Source organism: Crocodylus siamensis, chromosome 2 (genome assembly GCF_052110815.1).
Source record: "Crocodylus siamensis isolate JL-2025a chromosome 2, ASM5211081v1, whole genome shotgun sequence".
Taxonomy (NCBI): domain Eukaryota; kingdom Metazoa; phylum Chordata; order Crocodylia; family Crocodylidae; genus Crocodylus; species Crocodylus siamensis.
The window spans coordinates 67,541,314-67,562,936 of record NC_143396.1 but is presented as its reverse complement, the minus strand read 5'-3'; positions in this window follow the sequence as shown (position 1 = coordinate 67,562,936).

Genomic DNA, 21,623 nt, shown 5'->3' with positions numbered 1-21,623 from the left:
TTCTTCCAAGATACCTTAGCCATTGTGGTGGCCTTCTGATCTTTGGTGGGGTAGGCTTGTACATATTTTCTGAAATGGTCTGTGACCACCAGGATGTTCCCAAAGTTTTTTCCATCCAGCTCTAAAGCCAAAGGGCACTTTTACACGTGTTGGAGGGGCATGATATATGGACAGGGGCATCGGCATCCTGGTATCTTGTGGATATATGCTGTGAGTTGGAGTCTGTTTGCCCTAAATAATTAACCAGTGATCACAGCCCGGTTCTCATCTGCTACGTCTTGATGTAATTTATAACTCAGGAGGTGTTGCCCTGTAGAGTATCTGGCTTGCTTCTACTGGGGCTCCAACCTCCCCTTATGCCCCAGCCAAACAGCAACCAGTTGTTAACATGCAACTGATAATTGCCTAATATTTCTGTCTATGTCAAATTACTTTCTCCTTCATCAGAAATAGTTTCTTATCCTGTTTTTCTCCAGGTTATCTCCAACCAGGGCTACCCAGAGGGTTTATGGGGCCTGGGGCAGGTGTGATGCTGGGGGCCCCACCACTGCCCCCTCCAAGGACCTGTGTGTGTAGAAAGCTGGGGGACCACATGTGAGAATTCTTGCACGCACGCATCACATGAGAATTCTCACATACGGCTCCTCCTTCCCTTGCCCTGGGAAGTGGGAACAAGCAGTCCTTCCCTGCTTGTTCCCGTGGCAAGGAGAGTTAGGCAGAGAGAATTTATCTTGGGAGACAGGTTACTAAAACAAAATGACATTAACAGTTTGCAGGTGAAATATTTATTAAACTTATGCTACAAAGTTAGGAACTTAAGAACAAAATGAGAAGAGAAAAGTTTAAGTAAAGTATTTCTTTTCACCTTCATGGATGCAAAGTTATCAATTACATCATCATAATTTATTTGCTTTGCAAGTGCATTCTCCACTGAGAGCATGATTAAATGGTTCAACCTATTCTCCCCAATCGCTGACCATAGGTAGTTCTTAATAATCTTAAGCTTGCTAAAAGTGCTTTCCCCAGATGCAATAGAGACTGACAAGGCATTGAGCATTCTCAAGCAAATGCATATCTGAGGGAACACAGATTCTATACCTTTGCCATAAATCCGGTTGAGAAGCTCAAGTGCAGTGCCCATGGCTCCTCCAAGGGTGCACAAATTTGAGTCTTCCCTGATTTTGTAAAACAGTCAAAGTTCTTTTTGCAAGTCATCCTTTTCATACCTCATGGGTATGTGGTACACAGGGACTCCACAAACTTCACAATTTCTTCATCCCTGCAACAGCTGGTGGGTGAGAACAAGCTTGAGAGTTTCCCCATGGTCTCAGCTAGGCTTCGGAGATCTGAAAGGAGCATATCCATGGCTCTGATGAACACTTTGACCCTAAATTTATCTTCGGGGGAAGAAATTGTGTGTTCTGTATTGGCTGGCTTATCATGGAAGCACTTCATCCTTTGTATTTTTCTGTGTGTTCTCTTGAATTCGGTGGTGATACCTTAGCCCCTCAGTGATGACCTTAGCTTCTGTGAGAAGACTTGGCCAGGAATCATTCAACCATTGAATTTATTCCAGGAGGCTCTTGACATCTTGCACCCCTTCTTCCATGGTGAGCTTGCATCCTTGGACAAGCTTGCTTTGATATTGGTGGACCACGCTGTAGTCAGCAGGATGAACTCAAGGGATTGCATCCACTCAATAAGACCTGAAACATCAGCCTGTGTTTCTGCTATCAAGCCCAATTCCTCCTCAATTTTGAAGAGAGAATCCAGCATCCCTTTAGGATTTTCAATGAGGGGGAGAACAGCATCAGTTCTCAAGCTCCATCTAGTTGTTGACATGGAGTGAAGAGAGAGTACTACAGTTTCCTGAATAATTTTCCGTCTTGTAGAACTGCATGAAAATATAGTGTACAGCTTCTGTACATTTCCGAAATATGTCTTCACTTCAGGACTTTTCTCCATGGCATGGGTAACACATAGGTTCAGAGAGTGTGCACTGCAGGGTAAAAACAATGCTGGAGGATTTTCATCCTGTATCCTTGTTTTCACACCCTGATATTTTTCAGACATATTTGAAGCATTGTTGTACCCTTGGCCTCTACAGTTCTGCAACTCTAGCTTACACTCTGCCAGTACTTTCTTTATCTGCTCCACGATGTCTACTCCTTTCTTTTTATCACGGTCCACCACTTTCAGAAATTGTTCACACACCTCCAAATACTCATTCTGACTACACCAGGACATGTAGTGTGCTTGCATTCTCTCCCCAGCCATTTGATGCTCCATAACAGTTTCAAGATGGCAGTTCAGATCTTGATTGTATTTACTGATGAAATGTACAGTAGAAAGGAACAACCCACAGTTGTCATGCTCTAGGGTAGAATGTGATCCTCAGAACGGCAGTTCACTCTGCCAGAAACAGGATAACGTCAACCAGACGTTGCAACACTTTATGCCACTTTTCCTTCTCTGAATGTATACCCTTTCCAAGAGCATTATCAATGGCTCCTTTTCCACTAAGAGCATTTGCAAGATCTTTCCACTGTAAATAATGTTGAAGATGACCAGAATTGGTGAAGCTCAGGTGCAGATCCAGAAACCAGATCTGTTGTCCCATTTGATGCTGTCTCCTTCAGCTTACACCACCAAACCTGCCTCATTTTCACATTCTCCTGCTACATCACTGCTTGCTACCTTTGTGATGTTTTCATGATCAAAATATTCTTCATGCCCTGCAAGTGATGTGCCACCTGCATCACCTGTTTCACTTCCAACTTTCTTATTTCCTTTCACCACCCATCCAAACTCCCCCTTTCATCCCAAGCTTTTTTCTCCTTTGTCTCAGGAAGAGATTGACATTGTATATCTCGACTTTAAAAAAGCCTTCGATCTGGTATCCCACAATCACCTCTTGGCTAAACTGGCTAATTGCAGCCTTGATGTCACCATGATCCACTGGCTGGGGAACTGGCTCCGTGGTAGGACCCAGAGGGTGGTGGTCGACGGGAGCCAATCATCTTGGTGCGCTGTGACCAGTGGGGTCCCACAAGGCTCTGTCCTAGGGCCTGTACTGTTTAACGTCTTCATCAATGATGTAGACATTGGTGTCAGAAGTGGACTGGCCAAGTTTGCCGATGACACCAAACTCTAGGGTAAAGCATCCATACCTGAGGACAGGGGAGTGAGCCAAGCGGATCTGGACAGACTCATGAAATGGGCGGACGAGAACTTGATGGTGTTCAACACCAAAAAATGCAAGGTTCTCCACCTTGGGATGAAAAACCTTCACCATGCTTATAGGCTTAGTAGTACTACGCTGGTTAGCACTACAGATATAAGGGACTTGGTGGTCATGGTTGACCACAAGATGAACATGAGCCTTCAGTGTGATGCTGCGGCTAGTAAAGTGAGCAAAACGCTGGCTGGCATCCATAGATGCTTCTCAAACAGATCCGGGGACGTCATTCTCCCACTGTACTCGGCCTTGGTGAGGCTGCAGCTGGAGTACTGCATCCAGTTTTGCGCTCCGCAATTCAAAATGGATGTGGAGATGCTTGAGAGGGTGCAGAGGAGAGCCACGCGCATGATCAGAGGTCAGGAGAACAGACCTTATGACAGGCTGAGAGCTATGGGGCTATTCATCCTGGAAAAGCACAGGCTCAGGCGTGACCTGGTGGCCACCTATAAGTTTATCAGGGGTGCTCATCGGGATCTGGAGGAACGTCTGTTCACCAGAGCCCCTCAAGGGATGACAAGATCGAACGGTCACAATCTTTACTGTGACCGATTCAGGCTGGACATAAGAAAGAACTTCTTCACTGTCCGAGCCCCCAAGATTTGGAACAGACTGCCACCGGAGGCGGTTCAAGCACCCACTTTGAATGCCTTCAAAACACATTTGGATGCTTACCCCTTCTGACTTCCTGCCCCTGGGGCAGGGAGCTGGACTCAATGATCCCCCGGGGTCCCTTCTACCCCAAATGTTTATGGATCCTTTCTTTTTGATGCCCCAGATTGATAGGTGTGCTTCATTTTTTCTTACACAGGGATAATGGGATAGGAATAGGGTTTTGCTTCTCCTGAGCACCTCCAAATTCCAAACCCCTTCTGGCAGAGCTGCTATCTCCTACCAGTTTCCTGGGGCCTGGCTCAGTCTCACAAGTCTTCTGGTTGAGGCCTGCTGGCTGGCTGCCTCCACTGCTCAGGAAGGAAGGATTCCTTCTTTCTAAGGCCTGACCTCACACCACTCCTGGGCCTTTTCCCTGTGGTAACTGCCACAGAAAACTACTCTCCAGTGGGATCTTGCCTGAAAATCTTAGCTGGTGCTCATGTAACCCCCATAAGCTCCCTTGTACTTGGTTCAGGCTTGTGGGTGTGGCAGAGGATGAGCAGACCCTGCCCCTGTTTAAGGAAAAAGAAAGTAACTGCAGAGTAAGGAGACAGAGGAAGGAGGACTGTCTTTGTACTGTTGCTGGAGAATAAACTTGTAAATTTAGCCTTTAACCCCTCGATTAAGGGCATTGTGAGATTGTTCATATTCTTAGGGGCCTTAGTAAGCAACCGCTGCTGTATGAAGGACCAGAAGAGAGCAAATCATCTCCGCAGCACTGAAAGCAAGATTTGCAGTTTGGAGCACAAACTTCTTCAGTCAAGAAGGACTTTAATTTTTTCCCCCCAAGAGTTATATAGACACTTTGCATTTAAGTACTTTTTGAAGTGGGGAAATACATGAACTTGAATGTGTGTTATGTCTAATGTTATTTTCCTTGGCAAATATAAAGAAAACAATATATATAATTTTAATTATTATATTCTTGCAAATTCATTTCTGACTTTGGCCCTTAAGAACCCATACAGCTGACATTCACTCACAACTCTTTTCCCTGGAGGTCTTTTCGTGACAACAGGCTGGCTCTGCCACAGTTCCCTCCTTAAACCTTCCCTGTTCCTTCTCTCCTCACAGCAGACTCTGTAACCAGGGCTACTTGACCTAGGTGTAGGCTAGGCCAGTCAGAAGCCTGCCTGACCATTCTTGTAACTCTATTGCTGTCCAGAGTTAAAGATGTTACCTTACTGTGACTGGTTTAGATCTGCCCCCTGCTCCTTGGACATCAGTGCAAAAGTCACTTAAGCCTCAAATTAGTATCTGTTTCATACACAGCTATGTAGTGTTTACTTCATGATCAGGGACAGGTCCCATAATGTCACAATTACATGTTGAGAATGATTCAGTGTCATCTTACGCTCAAATACACCAATTTCCTCCTTTTTATAAAAACAAAGTAACAAGAATTGTGATAAGCAATGCTGCAGAGCAGGGCCCAATGGTACACACAGGAGCTGAAGCAGAGGGCCCTTGCTTTGCAGGGGCCCAGAGAAAATTGCCAGCACACAGGGAAGCAGCCAAGATGGTGACTACCTCCTCCCCCCTCTGCTGCTGATTGGCTGAGAGGCCTGCCCATCATGCAGCCCCACCCTTCTTCAACAATCAGCCCTGCTGGGCAAGCCCACATAAATAGCAGCCCTCAGTGGCAGAGGGAAGGGATGCCAGAAGGACAGACCTCTTAGCCAATAAGCAGTGAGTGGCCAGACTACCACCAGGGCCCCTTGACCAATCAGTGTTGGTGGGGGAGCTCACCATGGAAAAACAGATTTTTTAAAAATGTTTTTCAGTTAGATAATTGGAAAACTCAGGTCCCTGATGATAAGAAGATGGATTTTGAATTATAATCCATTTTCACTCCACATGTGTAATGTCTGTTCACATCAGACACATTTAATGATAAAAGAAACATGCTGAACCAAATTCTGTTATGAAGGCGGATTCCCCCCAGAGTTATTTGGTGCCAAAGAATAAACCCATCACTCTGTCAGCATAGTACAAAGACTGGAAGTCAAAGTCTTTGGAAACAAACTGAAAGGGGGCCTGACAAATATCAAAATACATTTGCTAATATATGATCATGAAACTGATCTACTTTGCTAGAAAGACTCTTTTTACAGCTCATGCAGTAGTAGGACTCACTTGTGGCACTGGTGCCTACAAATAGTCTATCATTCATGTGACTAGTCCTACAGAAAGCAGCAGGACAACTCGTATCAGTAAGGCTTGGTGGATCAGGCCTAGACTGGGAATCAGTAAAGTATAAAGGTTGCCTGCACTCTGCTTTTAGATGTGTAAAGACTAAAGAAACAGATGTAAAGTCATCCAGTCAGCAGTTCTGGGAAGGATGTAATTACTAGTTCGTAAGATTTCAATTGAAATGGGGTCATAGACTGATGAAGCAATTTCCAAGGCTGTAATAATTCCTATCAGTGCCAAGATTGGTACAGAAAACCATGAATTTGCTAAAAGGCAAAGTTAGCATTCTTTCCAGAGCTCTTTTCTAAGTGAAAATGATTTTAAATTGCAAAGCTGAATTGTGGATTCTTTTCATGCAGCCATCTCTATGGCAGTTAAAACAGTGGCTGCACAAAAGAAAAATTAAAGGAGTTTGCTGATCACCTGAGACACTGCAGCTCAGAGCATGTCTAGACAAGAGACAAAGTCTTGGAATTGTTTTGCCATGAAATCTGATTTTTGATAGGAAAAAGAATAGGTGTGCAAGAGGGAAGTTTAACTGACTAATAACTGAAAAGGGCTTCATGATGAAAAGCTTAGAAAGCAAGCTCATTCACCCAAAATCAGGCCCCTTTTCCTTTCAGAAATCGTTTACACTCCACTGCTCAGTGGTTAATTCAAGATTGCATATCTGCATTGCTATTTTATTAAGGCAGACTTCATTCACAATTTATAAGTCTTGTACAGGTTTGTCTGTTCTTCCAGCTCTTTCCCGATATAAAAAGCATCTCACATGGAACATTTTAACACTTCAGAAGGGGATAAGAATAGTACCTGCATTACAGACAGCAGTTGCCAACCTGGTTGATGGCTGGGACTCAAACTCAGTCTTAACCCTTGAGATTGTCTTGTGTATTCAGTATATTGTATGCTGTGTTCTTCATGTACAGCGTTAACCATATACTTACACACCCACACATACATCATATGCAGACATGCACATTTGTAGGCTTAGAAAATCCTTGTTTTACTGATCTGATTGCCATTCCGGGATCATTGCTCTTGGCATTTTTCACTGCTGTTATTTTTAGAGAACAAACCTGATACTGCTCCCTTTGAATTTAGTGGGAATGTTGCCTTTGATTTCCTTGGAAGCAGGATCAGGCCCTAGATGATCACACAACCCAGACAACACACAACAGATAAACAATGAAGCAGATTATCTGTCTCACTTTGTTCCTTTTGTGCCATTCAAGCAACACAAAGAAGCAGACTGACAGCTTGTCCTGAGCTAGGGATTTCCCCCAGTGTGGAAAGGTCCCCAAAAGGCAGAAAGCCAACACTTTTGTCCCCTGCAGCAGTAGGGGAAAACCTTTTCTGTGGGTATCTCCTACCAGAATGACACTTGGATCTCCTCCTCCTGCCTTATCTGCTGCTCTGTTTTCTGTTCCCTTCCCTATCTGCCACTGTGGTCCCTGCCTTCTCCCTGATCTGCCACTTTTCACACACACACCATGCCACCATGCATACCACAGATGAGCCACCCCTGCTCTACAGCATCCACTGGCAAAAGGGGCCTGAAGGAGGCAGGACCAGAGTGCCCTGATCTCCATTTAAGTTCAGCTTCTGAACAGTCCATTGGGAACCACGGTTAGCTGGCACATATTAGGGCAGCCCCTCAGCTGCACTAAGCCATGTGGTTGCAATACAGAATTAGGCCCAGAATCTGCAAGGAAAACCCCCCGCAAACTGCCTTCCTGTTTTATTTAATCCAAATTTTGTCTTAAAAGATTTCCTAAATATTAGTTGTCATCATTTTACAGATTAGCTGCTTCTACACTTTACAGTGTAATTAGTTTTTTCCTGACACTGGAGTGGAAAACATGAATATACTAGCATGAATATGTCTATACATGTTGTTTCTGATTTGAGATCAGGTCTTCAGTGAAACTGAAACCAAATCCAGTAGGAATAGGATCATTATCTGACTAGGTTCATATAGTTGCACGATCAGTATCAGTGATGATTTATACTGGATTTTAGCCTATAGTTCAGACATGCTAATATAGTTTTTGTCAAAGAATGATTGGCCTGTTCAGTAGCCACTTACATCAGAAAAATAACTTCATCAAAGAAGCTCCCTAGATAAGTTTCTACATGTTTGAAGCATAATTTTCACATAATTCTAGACAGGGAATCATTTCAAACAAACAAGTGATAACAGTTTAGCTCTAGGTTATTTTTGTTCCTAGAGATAGTATGAAAACTTCATGTCTACAAGTGTTATACATTTCAATTATTCCTGGATTAAGTCAACTAGATTTAGCTTACTGACAAATGAAGTAAGTTTTTTCAAACCCTTTGGCTCAACCATGACTTGGCATCTTAGAGTAAATTTCATAATTAAGTTGTGAAAAACAGCTTCTACAAAAACCTCCTGTTGCTTACAGCAGCTGGACCAACACTGATGCAATCGTGCAAGTCTTTCCATTTTTGAAAGTTGGCTGAAGGTCTTTAGGCTTTTGTGAAAGACTAAGTTAAACTCCTCACCCAGCCTGCCATCTCCCTTTCCACTTTAATAAACGTGGGAAACACTCCTCTTTGTAACAGGGTTATCTATGTAAGGGTTCCCTCACTGAATTACACCTCAACAAGTTTGGAGCCCTTCAAGTTGAAAAGACAATGGGGCCATGCCTCAAAACTGGCATTTCCTCAGTGATTTATAGTTTCATAGTTTCATAATTGGTAGGGTTGGAAGGGACCTAAGCAGATCAACAAGTCCAACCCCCTGCCATGGGCAGGAAAAGATGCTGGGGTCAAATGACCCCGGCTAGGTGTCTATCTAGTTTCCTTTTGAAGACCCCCAGGGTAGGGGTGATCATGACTTCCCTTGGAAGTTGGCTCCAGTTCCTAGCCTCCCTGACAGTAAAGTAATGCCTCTTGATGTCTAGCCTGAATCTACTCTCAGTCAACTTATGGCCGTTGTTCCTTGTTACTCCCAGTAGTGCTCGGCAGAACAGGGACTCTCCCATTGCCTGCTGGTCCCCTTTGGCAAGTTTATAGGTGGCCACCAGATCCCCCTCTCAGCTACCTTTTGTGGAGGCTGAACAGGTTCAGGTCCCATAGCCTCCGCTCATAGGGTCTACCCTGCTGCCCCCTGATCATGCGAGTGGGCCCTCCTCTGGACCCTCTCGATGCTATCCACATCCTTCCTGAAGTGCGGTGCCCAGAGCTGGACACAGTAGTCCAGCTGTGGCCTGACCAGTGTCACATAGAGGGGGAGGATCACCTCCTTGGACCTGCTTGTGATTCATGTATGGATGCATGACAAGGTGCGGTTGGCCTTCCAGACCGTGTCCCCACACTGCCGGCCCATGTTCATCTTGGAATCAATAGTGACTCCAAGATCCTTTTTTGCCTCTGTGCTGCTGAGAAGGGAATTTCCCAGCCTGTAGGTATGCTGCTGGTTCTTCCTCCCCAGGTGCATCACCTTGCATTTGTTCGTATTGAATCCCATCCTATTCTCATCTGCCCACCTCTGTAACCTGTCCAGATCTAGTTGTAGCCTGTCCCTCTCTTGTAGCATGATCACTTCTCCCCACATCGTAGTGTCATCTGTGAACTTGAACAAGGTGCTTTTCACCCTCTTGTCCAAGTTGCCGATGAAGACATTAAACAGTGTGGGCCCAAGGACTGAGCCCTGGGGAACCCCACTGCCCACATCCCTCCAAGCTGAAAATGACCCGTCCACCACCACTCACTGGGGTCGCCCTCCAGCCAATTTGCGACCCATTTGTCTGTGTAGGCATCAAGACCACAGTCGCCTAATTTTTTAATGAGGATGGGGTGAGAGACAGTGTCGAAGGCCTTCCTAAAGTCCAGAAAGACTACGTCCACCGCAACATCTGCATCCAAGGCTTTTGTGACCTGGTTGTAGAAGGCAACCAGATTGGTCTGACAGTACCTACCCCTAATGAACCCATGTTGGTTGCCCCTAAGCATAATCTCCCCTGCTGGTCCCTTGCAGATGTGCTCCTGGATAATTTTCTCAACGAGTTTCCCCAGGACTGAGGTAAAACCAATGGGCCTATAGTTTTCAGGGTTCTCTTTCCTCCCTTTTTTGAAAATAGGGACAACATTGGCCCTTTTCCAGTCCTCTGGCACCTGGCCAGAGCACCACGAGTGCTCATAAAGCTGTGCCAGTGGTCCTGCAATGACCTCTGCCAATTCTCTCAGCACTCTGGGGTGGAGATCGTCAGGACCTGCTGATTTGAACATGTCTAGTCCATCCAGAAGTTCCCTGACTAGGTCCTCACTGACCCTGGGCTTGGCTGTGCCTCCCCTGGGGCCGTCTGGAATCCCAGTGGGGGGGACGTCCCTGTCCCTGCTCAGAAAAATGGAAGCAAAGAATCTGTTAAAGAGATTAGCTTTGTCATCTGGTGCTACCACCAGATTACCAAGCATGTTCTGCAGAGGCCCCACATTACTTGGTACCTTCTTTTTACCCCCTATGTATTTAAAAAAGGACTTCTTGTTATTTTTGATCCAGGTTGCTAGTCCCAGTTCCATCTCTGCCTTAGCTTTCCTAACAGCTCCCCTGCAATCTTGAGCAATGCAGATATCAGATATATTCTCCTTGGTGATGGCCCCTTCCTTCCATTGGGTATATGCCTCCTTTTTGACTTTGAGACATTCCTGGATGCATTTGGTGAGCCGTGGGGGCTTTTGAGCACTCTTGCCCCCTTTGATCCGCATGGGGATTGTCACCCTTTGGGCTTGGAGGATCATCTCCTTCAGGAACGACCACTCTTCTTGGACTCTCAACTCCCCTCCACCCCCTCCCCTCCAGGACCTCAGTGCCTCCCCAACTAGTCTCCTTACCTCATTGAAATCCACCCTCCTGAAATCCAGGGCTGCTGCCTTGCTGCAGGCCTTTGACACCCTGTGCTGGATGGTGAATTCCAGCAGGCGATGATCGCTATTGCCCAGGTGGTCAAGCACCGACAGTCCTCTCACCAGGTTGTAGCCTGTGGCCAGGACCAGGTTCAGCAGGGCATTTCCTCTGGTGGGACTGTGCACCTCCTGGGTTAGATGGAGATCCTGTAACTCGGCTAGGAACCTACATGAGTGGTCAGACCTGGCTGACTGCTCCTCCCAGAAGATGTCTGGGTAGTTTAGGTCACCCATGATGACCACGTCCCTTGACTTAACTGCCCCCGTGAGCTGACATGAGAATTCCTGGTCCAGCTCTTCCCCCCAGTTAGGTGGCCTGTAGTACAACCCCAGCATTAGGTGCCTTTGCCCCCGACCCCCTTGTATTCTGACCCAGAGCACCTAAGTCTGCCCTACCTCAGACCCCATGCTGTTTGCTGAAGATGTGTATTGCTCTTTGACATAGAGCGCCACACCCCCACCTTTCCTCCCTGTTCTATCCTGCCTATACAGCCTATAGCCCTTGATGTTTACCATCCAGTCGTGCGTTAGATCCCACCAAGTTTCATTGAGCCCCACTATGTCTGGGTTTATGTTAGCCAGCAGGAGGGCAAGCTCCTCCTGCTTGTTCCCCATACTACAAGAATTAGTGTAGAGGCATTTAAGGCCTCCTGAGGACATATGCACCTTCCCCCCAATCCCAGGACTATCCAGGCCCCTGTCTCTTACCTAGGTATTTCTTGTGCTTGTCACCTGTCTTGGCTCGGCTGTTCTTGTGGGTGTCTCTTGGTTCAGCGTTCTGTGGCTCCCTTGGTCCTCTTCCTCCCCCTCCCCCAACGAGCCTACTTTAAAGCCCGCTGGAGGAGATGAGCCAACCTGAAAGAGAACACACACTTACCTTTGGGGGAGAGATGAAGCCCATCCCACCCGAGCATGTCTCTTGTTCTGAAGTATGGGTTGTGGTCCAGAAAGCCAAAGCCCACTGTCACGGGGTCACATAGGTGCCCCGTGATTGTGAGGGTGATTGGCAGAGCTGCCAATCACCCAGGAAGCTCAGGTGCCTGGTTGCCAGGCCAACCAAGTGGGTCACATGGCCGGAAGAGGGCAGGGCCAGGCCTTTATAACCAGCTGAGGCCGGAGCTGGAAACACAGTTCCCTTCTGGCTGCCGCAGGAGCAGGAGCTCTGCGGCTTGAGCTGAGTGGCCTGAGTTAGTGGTTGCAGCCTTACCCCACTAACAGGCTGCGATGATGCAGGGAACAAGATCACCCTGACTGCAGGTAGGACTGAGAGCCCTGGCAGGGCTTGGAGTTATTGTTAGGCGTGTGAAGCCTCTGTATTTATGTTGTAGCCAGAGGGCTGGAGTTTGAGTTACAGTTTACACCGGAGGACCGGGTGAGGCTGTAGGGGAGCGAGGAGGCCTCAAGGGGAGCTTCCCCAACAGCTTGGGGGTTCCCAGTGCCCAGTAGGGGCACAGTGCCAGGGGCACTAGTGTCGGTGCTGCAGGGCACCATATTGTGCCAGGGAGGCGCGGTGTGCGGGGTTACAGACCCCGGCCCATAAGGGCGGTGTTTAGCCCCGGAGCAGGGCAGAGACAGGGCGCAAGAGGCGCGGAGTCAGCCCCGAGAGGGCAAGGCCCCCAGAGCAGGGCAGAGACGGGGCGCAAGAGGCGCGGAGTCAGCCCCGAGAGGGCAAGACCCCCAGAGCAGGGCAGAGACAGGGCGCAAGAGGCGCGGCGTCAGCCCCGAGAGGGCAAGGCCCCTGGAGCGGGGCAGAGACAGGGCGCAAGAGGCGCGGAGTCAGCCCTGAGAGGGCAAGGCCCCTGGAGCGGGGCAGAGACAGGGCGCAAGAGGCGCGGAGTCAGCCCTAGAGAGGGCAAAGCCCCGGAGCAGGGCAGAGACAGGGCGCAAGAGGCGCAGAGTCAGCCCTAGAGAGGGCAAGGCCCCGGAGCGGGGCAGAGACAGGGCGCGGGGCGCGCGGCGTGTTGGCCCCAGAGTGGGGAAGCCCAAAGGGGCGAAGCGCAGGGAGCGCGGTAGGGGCCCCTGAGGGGCGAGGCCCCAGAGAAGGGCCGAATAGCCAGGCCTAGCTAGCCACCCAAGGGCGCCGAGACTAGGGCGGCGATAGAGCTAAGGCTAGCGCGCCAGGCCTAGCAAGCCGGCCCAAGGGCGCCGAGGCCAGGGCGGCGGGAGCGAGCCGGCCCAAGGGCGCCGAGGCCAGGGCGGCGGGGGCGCCGAGACCAGGGCGGCGGGAGCGAGCCGGCCCAAAGGGCGCCGAGACCAGGGCGGCGGGAGAGCCGAGATCCGGGCGGAGGGAGCGTGCCGGCCCAAGGGCGCCGAGACTAGGGCGGCGAGAGCGTGCCGGCCCAAGGGCGCCGAGACTAGGGCGGCGAAAACGCTCCAGTCCCAAGACAGAGCCGGCGATTAGCCAGGCGCCGGCTAGAACCCGGCCCAGGGGGCGCCGGTAGTGAGCGGCGCTGGTGAGCCGACCCAGGAGGCGCCAGCAAGTAGCTGGGCGCCAGCGTGACAGGCCCAGGGCGCGGGGAACGGACTAGGGATTGGGGCCTGACCCAAGGAGGCGCCAGGTGGGCGAAGAGCCCCGGTGCCCGAGAGGGAGAACAAGGGCACCCGAGGGGCGAGGGACCATACAAGCGTCCCCCAGAACAGCTGCGAGGCTTGGGGCGTGCTGAGGGGGAGGCTTGGAGGCACGCATTGCCCTTAAGGCGGGACGCATATAGATAACCCCAGTCTGGAATAGGGACAAACAACAAGACCGTCCATTAGGGAAACTGGCAGCCTCCACATTATATATTTAACCATCAAAGTCGTGGCGGGCGAGATTCTGAGGGTGCTACGTCACCCTAACGTGACGGTAGGCGGCGCTAGGGAGCTCACGGCCGCCCCTAGCCGCTGCGCCCTCACACCCACCACAAGACACCATTCCCAAAGCCGCAAGTTGACATCCCAGATGCAGACGTCCCAGATTTAGGTGTGGAGGAAAAAGCTATACACCTCCTACAACAGTGTAAGGTAATTTTTCCACATGAGGAGGGACTCTCTTGCATCACTGAGGTCCCTGCAACCTCCAACAAGTCTATAGAAAGATTCCACAGAAAAGATGATAAGCTCCAAACTGCTTTATCTTTTCTGAGTAAAACCCATGGTTCTGGATGAAGGAACGAGGCACACACAGACACTCTCCTCTGACCCCAGATATGCATGTCATACTCCATAGGGGTTGGGGTACAAAGTTCAGTGCTGTGGAGGCCCTTGGCACTTCTTCCACAGTTGGCCCAATTCTACTCATCTTCCTCTCTCTTCCATATCTAGCAGCCAATATTTATGTACTGCATTTTAGTCAGGTTAATGACTGAAACATGCTGCTACTCTAGCAGTGTTTTAGGAATCCTAGCTATGCAGTCAAAGAACACTTTCTCTGTAGCTGGACGACTCTTTGTAGATTTTGCTGAGGATTCCTTTGAAACTTGGTTTAGTCTGGATTAACAATCTCGATTGCTCTTTCTTTGCTCAACAACCTTGTTGGAGCTTCCAGGTTCTTGAAAGACAATAGCTTGTCTTTGTGTATGGACAGAACTCTGTCACTCAAAGAGGTACAAACTGTGAAAGGCACCATTTTTAGATTTCTTTGCGTCAGTAATTTTAATTTGATTTTTATTCTTATTATTGCCATTTATTTTACAGATCCACAGTTATGTAGATATGCTATATGGCTGTGAATGAACATAGCATTGTTTATGTCAGTGGCATACTTCACATCACACTGCAATCCAGCTGATCTTGGGAAGTTCAGCTGGAAAAACCTGATACACCCCAGCACATTTTCAACCCATCCTCCATTTTGCTCCAGCATAGAGTAAAGGAAATAGATACAGCCACAGTATGTTGCATTCTAGCAACAGGCTCCCAGGGTGCTCGAACCCATGTCAGATTTCAAAGGGCCAGAGATTTACTCTCAGAAGCCAAAAGCTATTCTCTTATGGATAAAATTAAAAAAATGAGTGCACAGATGCTCTGTGCACTTTAAAAGATCCCACTGTATTTTCAGTAAGAACAGCAATGTTAATCCTAGGGTCCTGGCCAAATTCCAGTTCAATTACATTTTCTGAGCCTAAATTCTCCCTGAAACTACAACTGGAAATTGCTTCTCCTCCTAAACCGTGTTGTGCTGTACAGGAATTTCTCCACCCTGTTGTGAGAAGTGCTGCAAATTTTGGATATCTGGAAACGTGATTCATTAAAAAAGTATTGATAATTTGGGTTTGTGACAGGTGTGGCACTGCCTTTGTATTTAGCTGGGATCCCTTTTACATGGCATTGTCTTTTATGGAATTATTGTTTAACTTCAGGAGAAGTTTTGAATTTATAAATCTTTCCATTTCTTTTAAACTGACACTATCCTTGGAAAACAAACAGTCCATTGTTATGTTTTGTATCCCCTGTGCAGTATCTGGAAAAACTTAAAACATGCATTCCCACAGCTAAAGCCTCCTAAGACTGAAGTTTTCCATGATACACGCCAAGGCTGTACCAGTCTTAGATTTTCCTTCTGTGCACACCTCAGTGTACACTTTAACACTTATCCCAATGTTAATGTTAAAAGCGCTGAAAGTCCCCAGTGCTAAACGTGCTAAAAGTACAAAGGTTTTTAAATGTCTTCTTATGTGTAGAAATAGATTTAACTGTATTATTTACTCCTGTTTCTGTTGGTTAAGCAGTAGGGCTGTGCAGAGCAGGTAATATTCGATTTGACAGCCATGTTGAATATTAAACTGGGTCCCACTTCAATTTGCCATCCGCTTCAAGTTGAAGTGGGTCCGCTTTGACTCGAGGTCGAAGCTCAGTCAAATATTCGAGCTGTTTCAACTTCCCCATAGGCTATAATGGGGAAGGATGAAGCAGGCTATAACTTTGGCATTTCTTGTCTGATTTTGATGAAACTTGCAGAAATGGTAGCTCCTGAGGAGCCCACAAAGCCTGCTAACTTTCAACAAGATATGTTCAGGGGTTCGGAGAAACAGCACCCCAAATTCCTGAGAGAAAACCTCCTGTGACTTCTGTGTGGAAAGCCACAGGGAGCTCAAAACTGCAGGCTCGCTAGCCCCTGAGGAGCCCACAAAGCCTGCCAACTTTCACGGTGATAGGTGCAGGGGCTTGGGGGAAACTGCACCTTAGGCTGCTGATGGACAAAACTCGTGATCCAGATGAAGTGAGGAGGGTGCTTGGGGAGCCCCAGCAGTGGGAGGTTCACCTTGAGGAGCACCAGCTGCTCCCCCAAACCAGGATCCAAGCAAGTGCGGTGGGGTGTCGCAACATCCACAACCATGCTGAACACCCTCTTGCTTGGCACAATGGCTGGTGGACAGGACAGGTATTCCTGGGCAACTGTGGCCAGATCCAGCCACATGTGGGTTGCCCAGTAGGCCAAGGGGTCGCAGTCCAGGGGCTCCACAGGCTCGGCAAGATAGGCAGACACCATGGTGTGAGGGCTGTCTGCCTGATCCTGGGGTCTGGTGGGTCTGGACCCCCTAATGTTTGCCATGGCCTTAGCCCATATTGGCAGTGCCTGTGGTGGAGGGGAAGTCTGGCTTGTGGATGGCAGTCTGGGTTCAGGCAGTGGATCCCCCTGTTCCACTTCACCCTGCCTCCACCGCTCCGCCTCTGTGGAGCTCCTTCACTATGGGGACCACCTGGCTGAGGAAGGCATCAGCAGCACTGAGGGTCTCAGTGGCCTCGAGGAAGGGCTTGAGGACCAGCAAAATCTGGGAGATGGCATCACACTCAGTTTTGGTCAGGGGGCCACTGATCCCAATCTCCCCAAGCAAGGCCAGCTCTTGGATGGCCTTCTGTTGCTCCACCAGCCTCTCGAGCACCAGGTATGTGGAGTTCCACCGAGTCTCCACATCCTGGATGATTCTGTGCTGCGGGACATTTAGCTTTGCTTGTTTGACCCACAGCATCTTGTCCCCCTTGATGCTCCGGTGGAAGTAGCCTGCCACCTTCCTGCATCTAGAAACGAGCCTGCTGGTGTTGCTGGCGCCATCACCGGCAGCCCTGTCCCCCTCCAAGCCATTCCTCACAATCAGATGTAAATTGTGTGCTACACAGCAAATACCAACAAAGTTGGCATCACGGACTGCCTTGACCATTTTGGCCCCATTGTTGGTGACCATGAAGCCACGGGTGAGCTCAGCCTGCCCAATGCCCAGCCACCCCTGCACCATGCGGTTCACAGTCCCCCTTATCTCTGCTGCTGTGTGGGATTCATCCATCACCTTGGCGTGAAGGAGAGCCCACCAACGGCCTGACTGGTCACACCAGTGCCCTGTGAGGGAGAGGTACGCATGATCTCCACCCCAGCTGCTCCAGATGTCCGAGGTGAAGTGTACGGTCACCTGTGGACCTGCCTTGTGCAGCTCCTCCCTCAAGTGCTCCCTGCATGCTTCGTATAGGGAGGGCACCACCGTCCTGCTGAAGGTGGTGCATGCAGGTACCTGGTAGGATGGAGCCAGCAGTGCCAGGAGCCGCTTGAACCCTGGCTGCTCAACAAAGGTGAAGGGCTGGCCATCCAGAGCAAGCATCTCCCCAATGGTCTGGGTGACCTTGCTCGCATTTGCAACTGGTCCCTTTTGCCCCCAATGTTCCAGGGTGACCTGCCTCTGCTGTGGGGGGACGGAGGCTGTGGAGCAAGTGGGGGCCATTCCTGCGGCAAAGGGGTGGTACCTGCGGAGATGATTCAGCATCCCTGAGGTGGTCATGTACTTTGTTCCCTTGCCCCAGCTTATTTTTGCTCAGCAGTGCACATTGAGATAGCAAACGCAGGATCATCTGCCAGCTCATAATGATCCCAGACCATGCTAGTACTAGGCCTTTCCCTCTGGCATGCGGGTGCATCTGTGGATGCTGCTGAACTCTCCCCCTCTTCAGCAGTCAGAGGCACAGCAAGAGAAAGAGTGGACTCAGCTGAACCGCTTGCCTTCACCTGTACAGAGATGAAGTGCCTTCTGGGAAAGACCTTGTGGCTTGAAAGGAAAAAACCTGAGTGGTGTCGAGCACAAACTCGACTCATTCCCTGTCCTTCCCCAGAACTTCCCTCGCCAGAGCACTGAGATCCAGATCCAGCACCAGCTCTTCCTCTGGCACTGGAAGGCTTAGCATAGGCAGTGACGTGGGGTGGAGCGCACTGCTGTGCTGGTAGCAGTGATGGTGGGAGAGGTTGTGGCTGCTGTGTCTGGACGTGAGAGAGTCTCAGGCACAGGCAGTGACTCTGGTGGCACTCTCTTTACTGCTTGTAGCTCTCCTCTCTTTACTGCTTGTAGCAGCCTCATCCCTTGTAGTGGGAGGAAAGAGGCGGCATCTGAGTTTGGTGGGGGGAGAAACTGCAGCTCTCCCACTTGCAACCTCCCTTGTTTGCCTTCGTGCAGGCTGGCCAGTGTGGCCACCATCCTTTCCACCCTGCTTCATAATGTGTTCCTTCGTATGTAAACTGGAACCTCTAAGTGTGCTCTGCGCTGTGGATTAGATTTCTGGATGTTATGTAAATGTGTTTGTGTGTGTAGATAATATATTGAGAAGCATTGGTGTGGTGGAAAGAATGAATGATATATAAAAATATATATATATAAACTAAATTCCTATATATTGAATAGATCCTAGGCTACTACTAACCCTATCCAATATAAGCGTAAACTAATACGAAAAGTAGTTATAAAATAAAAGCACCAAGTTCTCAGAAATCCCTGTTGCTAGCGTTGCAAGCAGGGAATCTGTTGAAGATCAGGGCTTCCAGCTGAGAACCTGGTGCTTTTATACAGAATCTCTGTTGCTAGCATTGCAAGCAGGGATTCTGTTGAAGATCAGGGCTTCCAGCTGTATGAAAGCACCAAGTTCTCAGACATCCCTGTTGCCAGCGCTGCAAGCAGGGAAACTGTTGAAGATCAGGGCTTCCAGCCGTCGTGGTCTGATGCAGAGGTGCTGGAGAACACCAGCAGCTCAGAAACTGACCCCAAGGCAGAAAGCAGGGAGCTGAAAAACTGCTGCCTTTTATGCTTTTTCTCTGGTCCTCCCCCAGAGCACTGGGATTGGAAGGGACCTCAGAGAATGCTGACAGGTCACTGGCCAGCCACACATGTCAGTCACGAAAGCACTCCTTCTCCCTCTCTCCTTCCCTCCCCTTACTTTCCTTTTTTTTCCCCCCCACAGGGAATCCAGTATAGGCAAGTTGAATATTCAACCCGCGCTGTTAATATTCGACTCGTGCTATTAATATTCGACTTCTGGTATTCAATTCGACAGCTATTCGACCAGCTGCTATTCGACTCAACTTTCACTTTTCAAGGAGAAATATGTCGAATATTCGGCGAATCAAATATTAAGTCGAAGCTTTGCAAAGCCCTATTAAACAGTCACTCAGTCCTCTGCAACATCAATTAAATTCACATGCTATATCAGTCCAGTGAATAAATAGGACACTAGCCTGAGACTCAAGTTCAATCCCCATTGCCCACACCACCTCCCAAAGACTGCCTGCATGATCTTGGTTACCAGCTTGCATGTACACAGTAAACTTACCATGCCCAGAAATGGTGACCTATGTTGTTCCTCACAGACTGCATTCTAAACCAGGAGCAGTGTGGCCATGTCTGTATGGCACTCCTAGAAGGCTAAATGGCACTGCAGAGTAACAGCTCTGCTTAGCCTTCTTAAGACACGACACATTAACTATTTCTAGCCTACTCAAGTGCCACTGCCAGGCATAGTAAGTTTGCCAAGTAGTAAGGTTCAATAAGACAAGTACAAAGTCCTGCACTTAGGATGGAACACTGACACGTGCAAGGTGCTGCACCTGGGGGGGAAGAACCAGCACCATACTGACAGGCTGGGGAACTCCCTTCTCATTGGTGCAGAGGCAGAAAAGGATCTTGGAGTCATCACTGATGCCAAGATGAACATGAGCCAGCAGTGCGGGGATGCAGTCAGGAAGGCCAACCATACCTTGTCATGCATCCATAGATGTATCTCAAGCAGGTCGAAGGAGGTGATCCTCCCTCTCTATGTGACACTGGTCAGGCCGCAGTTGGAGTACTGCGTCCAGTTCTGGGCGCCACACTTCAAGAGGGATGTGGATAACATGGGGAGGGTCCAGAGGAGGGCCACTCACATGATCAGGGGGCAGCAGGGCAGGCTGTACAAGGAGAGGCCAAGGGGACCTGAGCCTGTTCAGCCTCCACAAGAGAAGGCTGAGGGGAGATCTAGTGGCCATCTACAAACTAGTCAGAGGGGACCAGCAGGCAGAGGGGACCAGCAGGCCCTGTTCCCCCAGGCACTACCAGGAGTGACTAGAAATAACAGTCACAAGCTAGCAGAGGGTAAATTCAGATTAGACATAAGGAGGCACTACTTCACTGTCAGGGCAGCTAGGATCTGGAACCAACTTCCAAGCAAAGTGGTGCTGGCTCCTACCCTGGGGGTCTTTAAGAGAAGGCTAGACAAACACCTTGCTGGGATCGTTTGACCCCAGTACTTTTTCCTGCCAAGGCAGGGGGTCAGACTTGATGATCTGCTCAGGTCCCTTCCAACCCTACAAACTACGAAACTATGATCTGATGCACTGGTACAGGCTGAGGACCAACTAGCTAAGCTGCAGCTCTTCTGAAAAGGACCTGGTGGTTACAATGGACAATAAGGTGGATATAAGCCAATAGTGTGCCCTTGTCACCAAAAAAGCTAATGGTGTACTGGGCTGCATTGGTAGGAGCATTGCCAGCAAATGAGGGGAAGTGGGTCTTCTCCTCTATTTGGCACTGTTGAGGCCAAATCTAAAATATTGTGTACAGTTTAGGGCTCCCCGCTACAGAAAGGATGTGGACAAATTGGAGAGAGTCCAACGGAAAGTAAGAACAGTGGTCATGTCTCCTGTGTCCAGAAGGCGAGAGATCTGGTTGTAGAAGGAGATGCCATTGGTAAAACAAGACCTACCCACGACAAAGCCATGTTGGCTGTCATTCAGAATTGTACCTTCCACAAGCATGTTGCACATAGATTCTTTAATGAGCTTTTCCAGGATTTTCCCTGAGATAAAGGTTAGGCTGTTTGGCCTATAGTTGTCCGGGTCCTCCCTCTTCCCACCTTAAAGAAGGGCACAATGTTCACCCTTTTCCAATCCTCATGGATCTCCCCTGTGCACCATGAATTCTGAACTGTCCCAGTTTTTCCCATCCTTATAATGAGGGTGACAGCAATGCCCTATTTCACAAAAGCTCTGTGAGAATAAATCCATTAAAAGATTTTGAAGAACTCATTCTTTAATATTGGGTAGCAACTAAATATGGTGCATACATTTATTCCCATCTTTGTGATGCTTGGCCCTTCTTGATTTATTGGGTTTGGATTTGGTATAACATGACATATTTTCTGCCTTCATTTTTGTCTTTAGTATTCTGAAAGCATTTTGATGCTATACATATATATGAAGCTAACAAAGGTATAAATGGACCTTTCTCTGAATAAAAACAACCCCCCCCAGAAAAACAACTAAGGGTTTTTCTGCATACAGGAATTGCACCAATTGGACCAAATCCATCATTAAGTCAGTGTGTTTAAATCAGTGCAGCTT